The following is a 7,415-nucleotide window of genomic DNA, read 5'->3' as shown; positions in this document are numbered from 1 at the left end:
TCACATCAAGGGAAAATACGTCTATTACAAGAAAAACATACTTTTATTATAATTTTTGCAGTGCGCGTCCGTATTTTTCACCTTTATTCATTATCCGGAGTGACTTTCCTTTGCTTTTGAATGATAAGGGCCATGACACAATCCAGAGATAAAGGCTGAGCTGCTCTGATTTCTCTGTTTAGAAGTCCTTTTCATCCAATAACCAAAGCTGCAGTAATTAATTGTGAATCTCACAGTAAGCACACCCGCTGTCCAGTTAAACGAAAAAAGAAAAAGATTTACAGGAGTTAAATAAGTGTATTTCACATCTAGTTTTATTGTGCTTTCACGGCCGCAACAGCTCAGCAGAAGGAGAAGTGAAGCTCCCAGCATCGGTGGATGTGATTTACATAAACACTGTGGTTTTACAGCTGTTAGCCTGTTAATTAAGTTCTAGGAGAAAACATTTCACGCCACACCAACTCAACGCTGAGGAAGGAAGGGCATGAGAGAAGGAGAAGAGCTAAAAAGAGGATTCTTACCTGAGGGTGAAAAACTGGAGCTTTTTTTCACATTTCACAGCCTCAAAGGTCTTAGCGTTACAGTCTGAGAGGGACAAAAGAAAGACGAGGCAGTGAGTCTCTGATTTTACAGCCAAATGATTCACCCGCTTGCTTTATTTAATCAACCGAACAACAAACTATCACAGAGTTTTAATGTGTTCACTAAACAACCAAAAACGATTTAGAGGTGAAAGCGATTCAGTACCAGGAAGCATTTCACACGAGCCACTGGTTTGTAGCATAATATTTAGCTGTAAGGCTCACCTCTCCTCTCTGCTGTGAATGGCTGCGGTCCGGTTACTCTATTAATACATCCATTTATTCAACATAAACCAGTTTGCTGGCACCAGAAATGTAGGACATGACACTTCCTGTTGTCAGGGAGCTCTCTAAACTACCACAGAGGCTTTTACGGGGAAAAACAGTGATTAAATTTGTACAGGGTTTCCACTGAGCTTTTGGTACAGCACAGACGGATGATTTGTCACAAGCTTTACCAGTAAATAACTTTGATGTCACTATCTAACCTGAGAAGTTTGGAACGATAATCCCTGCAGCAAAAATCGGGAGCAGACACCAAAACTAAAATAAGAACACCAACTAAATGATTCATGAAGGTAAAATCTTAAAGAGGTCTTTATTTTCACGGTTCATGTTTTAGCAGCACTGCAAACAGGGTTCCTACAGCATAAGGCAAGTTAAATTCAATACTTTTTAAGACTTTTTAATGTTACTTGAAATAAAAATTTAAGACCAAATTCACAAGAAACACAAGAAAAACCTGCTTGCGACAACTTAACCCAAAGGTTTATTTTAACATAAACCACTGCACTAATGTTTCAAATGTTGAAAAGCTTCCCATACAGGAAGAAAGCTAAAAACACACAAATGACAGATATATTTTAACAATTATTTAAGTGAATTCACAAACTTTGTTTTAGCAGGGAACAAAACAAATCAGTTTTAAAGCCACAACATAACCAGTGCTAAGTCTTTTTTGCAGCTATTTTTCTTTGTATCGTTTTCTTAGTATGTTTGATTTGGTGATAAGTGGAGGCGTTGCAGAGACAAGGGTGGAACTAAACTGAGAAATACCGGCTGTTTCTCGGTAACTCGATTTTGACGCTTTGTGTTTCGTGCTTTGCATGTGTGACTCCACTGCCTTAATTCCCATCGTTCCGAGCTTGAATCGCTTCTTGCATAAATCCACTGAGCCTCATGTTGTTCCCTGGTTTTAGCCATGGAGAAAACTCTTGGCTGGAGACAATTTTCGCTACATTTACACTTGATCATATTTTCCAGACAAAAAGTTAATGGCGCATCTCCCAAATGTCCCGGCCGCAACAACGCTTTTATTGGTTTCGCTATCGGGACGGAACCAATAATAGCAAGCCGTTATTTTTTTTTTTTTATAAAAAGGAAAATTTTAACGCTTTATTTAGATTACAAAAATAAATCCTAATAAAAATAATCCTATTTATGATGTTTTAAAAATTAAGACCTACGAAAGACTGATTTAAGACATTTTAATACCAATTAAGGCCTTAGTATTATTTTGAAGAATTCAATGCCTTTTAAGACTTTTTAAGGATCCGCGGTAACCCTGTGCAAAGGTTTAAAAAGTTTTCATGCCTTTTATTGATATTAAAAAATGAGCTTCATTGGTGTGTGAATTTACATCAAATTTATGAGAGGAATTAATATTAGAGTGTTTTAAAGCATTAATATGCTGGAGATCATCTTCTACGATAATCCCTGACTGATGGATCTGTTAGATGCTGCTTTCTTTACACAGATTTGGTGTACAAGTCACTCTGGCTGAAAAATCACCACAATTTCTCTGGATTGCCAAAATACGTTCCTCTTGGAGGACATTTTGCTCACACTAGCTGCTTTTTAGAAGTGCATCAAACATTGTCCTTATTTTTCTAATGTCCAAAACACATCAACTGTCCTCCTACAACTTCCTGTCACCTTCCTCTTTATTGGCAGTAGTGACGTCTGGCTGTTGCTAATGGGACTCTGTGACGGGATAAATACACTAATTATTGATATGACCAGAAAAACACCACAGCGAAAAAAAAACATTTTTATAAGAAATTTCCGTTAAGCAAGTTCATTTTCATTGCCATGATCTTGGAACCTTAGGCTAATGCTCTGCTCCTGCTCTTAGACAGAATGGTGGACATTCACACCATCTTTCTAAGAGGAACCACCTGATTAATTTATAGTTACCGGTACTAATGTTCCTAGGTTCTCCATGCAGAAATTCTGTCCACGCGGATCCACGTGGAGGGGCACAGAGGCCCAAAATGACATAATATCTCTGCGTGATCAGTGATGGGAATGACTTTGCGGTGTTAAGGCCAGTTTATGCTTCTGACGCGAAGCCTCTGCAACCGTCAAATCTGTCTCTGTACGTTGTGAGTTGTGCAACCGTTGTTGCGCACCTCAAAAAAATCCTGACTACGCATCGGACGGTCACAAACGTGCGCAGACAAAAAGCAGCTGTGACTGGTCCTTGGTATGCCTTTCCAGCTGTCTGTGTGGACGTCCTTCTCAATTCTTCTCTATTTTTAAAAACCGAGGAAAAACTACAATGGACAACTACGATGAAAGGTCAATCGAGGAGGTTGGGAAGTACAACCACTTTGACGATGCCTCACACAAATTATATAAAGATGCCAAGGTCTCTGCAAACCCCTGGAGGGAGATCAGCCAGATCCTTGAGCAAGATCCAAAGGAGTGTTTACAAAGTTGGAAGAGACTGAGAGATAAATATGTGAAGTTCTCACGAGTTCTCGAATAGGCTCCCCCTTGTGCTTTGGCAGGAAACTGCTGTGGATCCCTAGAAATTCCAGACCGACGGTGCAAAAGCATACCAGCAAAACTGGTTTGCGATCAGACCCAAGCAACATTTCATGTGTGCGGTTGCAGAAGTCTAATCTACCCTTTAGCGTCGCTTTTAAACTGGGGGTTTTAACTTGGCTCCATATTGTGAATAAATTCACAAAAGTCTTCTCCTTTCACTGTGCTACATAATAACAGGTCTTTTTCTATCATTTTAGAAATGTTGTGTGATGTTCTCAAGTTTTCAATCATCACATCATCACCTTCTGAGCACAGCAGAGAAGTTGATGCGGCTCTGCCATGAAGTACGGCAAAATGGGCGCTATTTAGAAGACTATTTAGTTTTTATATTTACAAACAAAACAACATTCTGCATTTGTAGACATTAAACAGTTTAAATAAACCCGGACAGCTCTCGAGCGATTTATGTTTCTGTTTTTAGAAACAGAATCACATAAAGCTCATTCTGTCCTTGTTGGCAATAAACGGTGTAAACAATTCTGGACTGGACATGTTTGTGCTCTAGCATGCCTCATTGCCTGCGGCACTACTTCTCTTGCAATTACCAGTGAGAGTCCGCCTATGAATAAACTGCGGCACCCCCTAGTGGTTGGTGGTAACATTGTAACACTGAAAGAAATTTGTTATAAGTTAGTTTTACAGTTGATTGGAGCAAATAATAAAACCATTAATTATTAATTAAATCATGAGTCGATATTTGTTTCCATTCCTACTTCATGTTATTTGTTTTTAATCATATCAGACACTTTATCTGGTCTGGTGTGTAGCTTAGTATCCACCCGAAGTCTTTTAATATTCTCTACAAACACTCAAGTTAAGCAAGGGTAAAAAGTGGGAGTCTGGAACTGGCAGTTCACAGCAACATGTGGGGGTGGGGATGGCAAGACAAGTCTATTTATACAGCACAAGCCAGAACAAAAACATTCCAAAGTGCTTTATATGACTGAAATAACAAAACAGAAGGAAAATAACAGTGGAATAAAAGCAAATAAAGATAAAAACATAATAAAAGCGGACAGAAAAGCAAATATAACAGTTGGAGCACAACTTTAAACCAATAACACCTTGTTTAACACTGAGACAGTGTTTAATATGATACCTTCTCTGGTGTCTTTTTTTTGTTTTTAGCAAAGACTTAATTTTATCAGATCAAAATTAAAAATCAATTTTTAATACAATAAGCCAGAAATGACAATTTCCAATACAACCAGACAAACAGTTGAGCAACAACAACCAAACAAGTCGGCGAGCTGAAAATCCAGGATTTTTTTTACTTGGGGGGATGTGATAAAGGAAAAATCTCGAGTGACTTTTATTTTTATCATAACAGAAATATATGTAAAGTATGCCTATAAAATATGTACCTGTGTGTTTACATTTATCTTACTTACTACAATATTAATAGGAAATATGTCTTCAAAGGGTTCCATCTTTTCTTAATTAAACCAGTGGTCAAGTTTAATTTTGCTGTTAATTTCTCCATTGTATAAACGTTCACCTGTTTCTCTTTCCATTGATTTACAGTAGGTGGTAAAGGTTTATACCAACATATTGTTATCATTCTTTTTGGCTACGAGAACAAGGATACCAAATAAGTATTGTTCTTCTTTACTTAAATTATTTGGTGGAATTCGCAAAACAAAGATCCGGGTGTTCCAATCAATATCAGCATGCAACATATTTGAAACTCTGGCGTCTTTTTAAAAAGACTTTGAGCCATAGGAACAGAAACCAAAGCTGTTACACCATAAGTTTTTAAAATACTGTCACTGATAAAAATCCAATGCAACCAAGAAAACAAAACAAAAGGTAAACTTGGAGTTTGTCTTTAATCATACTGCATATTCATCCTTACTGGTACTTAACATTTCTGCTAATCTTACCATTAAAATATATATACATGTTAAACTACATGAGTTGTAACTGCTGAAGATCCTGAAAAAGATGAATAAGTTAAAGTAAAAGAGAAGGGATCCACACAGAGTACTTCTATGGTAATGAAGACATGTTTCGGGAGTTTTTACTTCACTCTCATTAACAACTGAATACAGGGATTCTGGCAAACAACTGTTTCCCAGCAGACCTCGCTAAATCCTTTAAACCGACCCCTTTGAAAGAGTTCAACTCGGTCACACTCTACCAATGACATCTTTAGTGTTCAAGGACCCGAGCACAGAGGAGCAGCGACGAGGCAAAAAGCTGCAGGCACTGATCAGCCTGAGACGCTTACAAATGGCAACATGATGAAATCTGGGGTAACGTCTACAGACACACACACACACACACCCAAACACTGCAGAAACAATGCTGGCATGCTGTTCAAAAACTGCAGAAAAGCCAGAGCATGCAGCTCAAACAGACCTATGATCAGTGATTTGAGAACAATGGCGGAATATGTTCTCTCTGGATCGACCTCAGGAACACAGGAATGAGGAAATGAAGGTTAGCTTGGCAGCTGTGACACGCCGCAAGGAAAAAACTGGCGTTTGGCTCCTAAAACATGCCAGCGACCAACAAACTGTTACACCCAGTTTCCAAACACGGAGTAAAATCTGAAGTCGATAACGAGGATAATGATTCCAGAACATTATGAACGGATTAAAGGGCATATCAAGAAGCAGCGCCTCTGCCCCCAAACTGCTGCGGAGGTTTGTGGACGCATTAGTGCCGTGTGCATTTTTAATGCCAGCCATTGCTTCTGCACACAACACAACCTGTTAGAGTGCCAGTTTAAGACTGGTTACTTCCCCGCGTAAGAGAAACATGGAAAATACCATCATTAAAGTACCAGGGATTCCTCCCATAACAGGAATTGGATCTCAAATTATGAGATTAAGGAAATATGGGAAAGACGTAAATGTAAAGAGGAATCCCTCCTTTCTTTGCCACCGCTTGACTCGATTTTTTTTCTTTGTTCAGGCTGTGCCTGAGGCACCAAGCAGGCCTTTTTGTAAAACATCTAGCATTACTTTGCTAATGTCTGCCCAGCATTGGTGTCGGTCCAAAAGTCCCGCGGCTCATAAACACGCTCCGACAGGTAGATTCTACGGAAGCACCACAGGGATACTAAACAGAAGCAGTTTATCACAAAAACACTGCAGGTCACAGAGATTTGTTTTGCTCTTGGTAAACAAAAAGCAGCGTATGAGAGCAATGGCCCCACCAATGCCGTGTCTCTGACCAGGTAGGTATTCAGAGAGCAAACAAGTGTGCTAACATTTACAGCATTTATGTGCCGCAGCTCATGCATGATAAAGGGCATTCTGTTCTTCTTATATCTAGATTTGGTCACACTGGGTAGAACAATTTTATGGTTTATTATTTAAAACAAAATAGCAATAATTATGTCCACCGCTGACTTATTGTTCATTATTAAACTTATTATTAATCATAAATTGATTGATAAGGTAGATATTTTCTTTCTCCCACTTAGACCAAAGCAAAAATATAAATAGATAACTGCTATTTTAGTTGTGGTTTTCAAATGCATAGAATATTCCATCTTTGGTTTGATGACAATTGCTGAGTAACGCACGTGAAACAAGCTAATGTTAGCCTGTTAGCTGATACTAGCTTATTAATTTGTTCAGGATATCTGCTCAGGTAGGTAGTGAATGGTCAAACGTATTGCTCATAGCTCATCAAATGCATATTTCTTAAGTGTTAGCTTCATAAAAGTGAAGGATTAATCTATTTAAAGTCGTAGGGAAGCGGCTGTCCTAACCGTTGCATTTCAGAATTCTGCCGAGTGGTGCTCGACTTCACACGAGTGAATAAAGTGAATGTGATTATCAAGGGGGCGGGATTGTTGTGGCGGAAGGTTCGCAAGCAAGTTTAATTGTGGCCGGTGTCTCGGAAGCATCTTGCTAACCAGTTGGCAACTAAGTGCTAGTAGGTTCCCAATGGGAAATTCCATTGGGACCAAGTAGCGCTAAATTGGTTACTAAGGCCCCGTCCACACGAAGACAAACCCTGGCCTAAACGCACAATTTTTTCACCAAA

General features: G+C 38.9%; 1 protein-coding gene across 4 annotated transcripts in view; it reads right to left on the bottom strand.

Moving 5' to 3' along the window:
* The window catches only part of LOC107081950 (CREB3 regulatory factor-like), a 59,559-nt gene that overhangs the window by 42,647 nt on the left and 9,497 nt on the right, over positions 1–7,415 (bottom strand). For all 4 annotated transcript variants that reach the window (XM_015370335.1, XM_015370337.1, XM_015370336.1 and 1 more), the window contains one exon: positions 522–585. The gene's annotated coding sequence lies outside the window, so the exon portion shown is untranslated. The remainder of the gene's footprint in view (positions 1–521; positions 586–7,415) is intronic.

Source organism: Cyprinodon variegatus, unplaced genomic scaffold (assembly GCF_000732505.1).
Source record: "Cyprinodon variegatus isolate N-32 unplaced genomic scaffold, C_variegatus-1.0 Scaffold45, whole genome shotgun sequence".
Lineage (NCBI taxonomy): Eukaryota > Metazoa > Chordata > Actinopteri > Cyprinodontiformes > Cyprinodontidae > Cyprinodon > Cyprinodon variegatus.
Note: the sequence above shows the minus strand (reverse complement) of the source record. Positions and strands in the feature narration are given on the sequence as shown.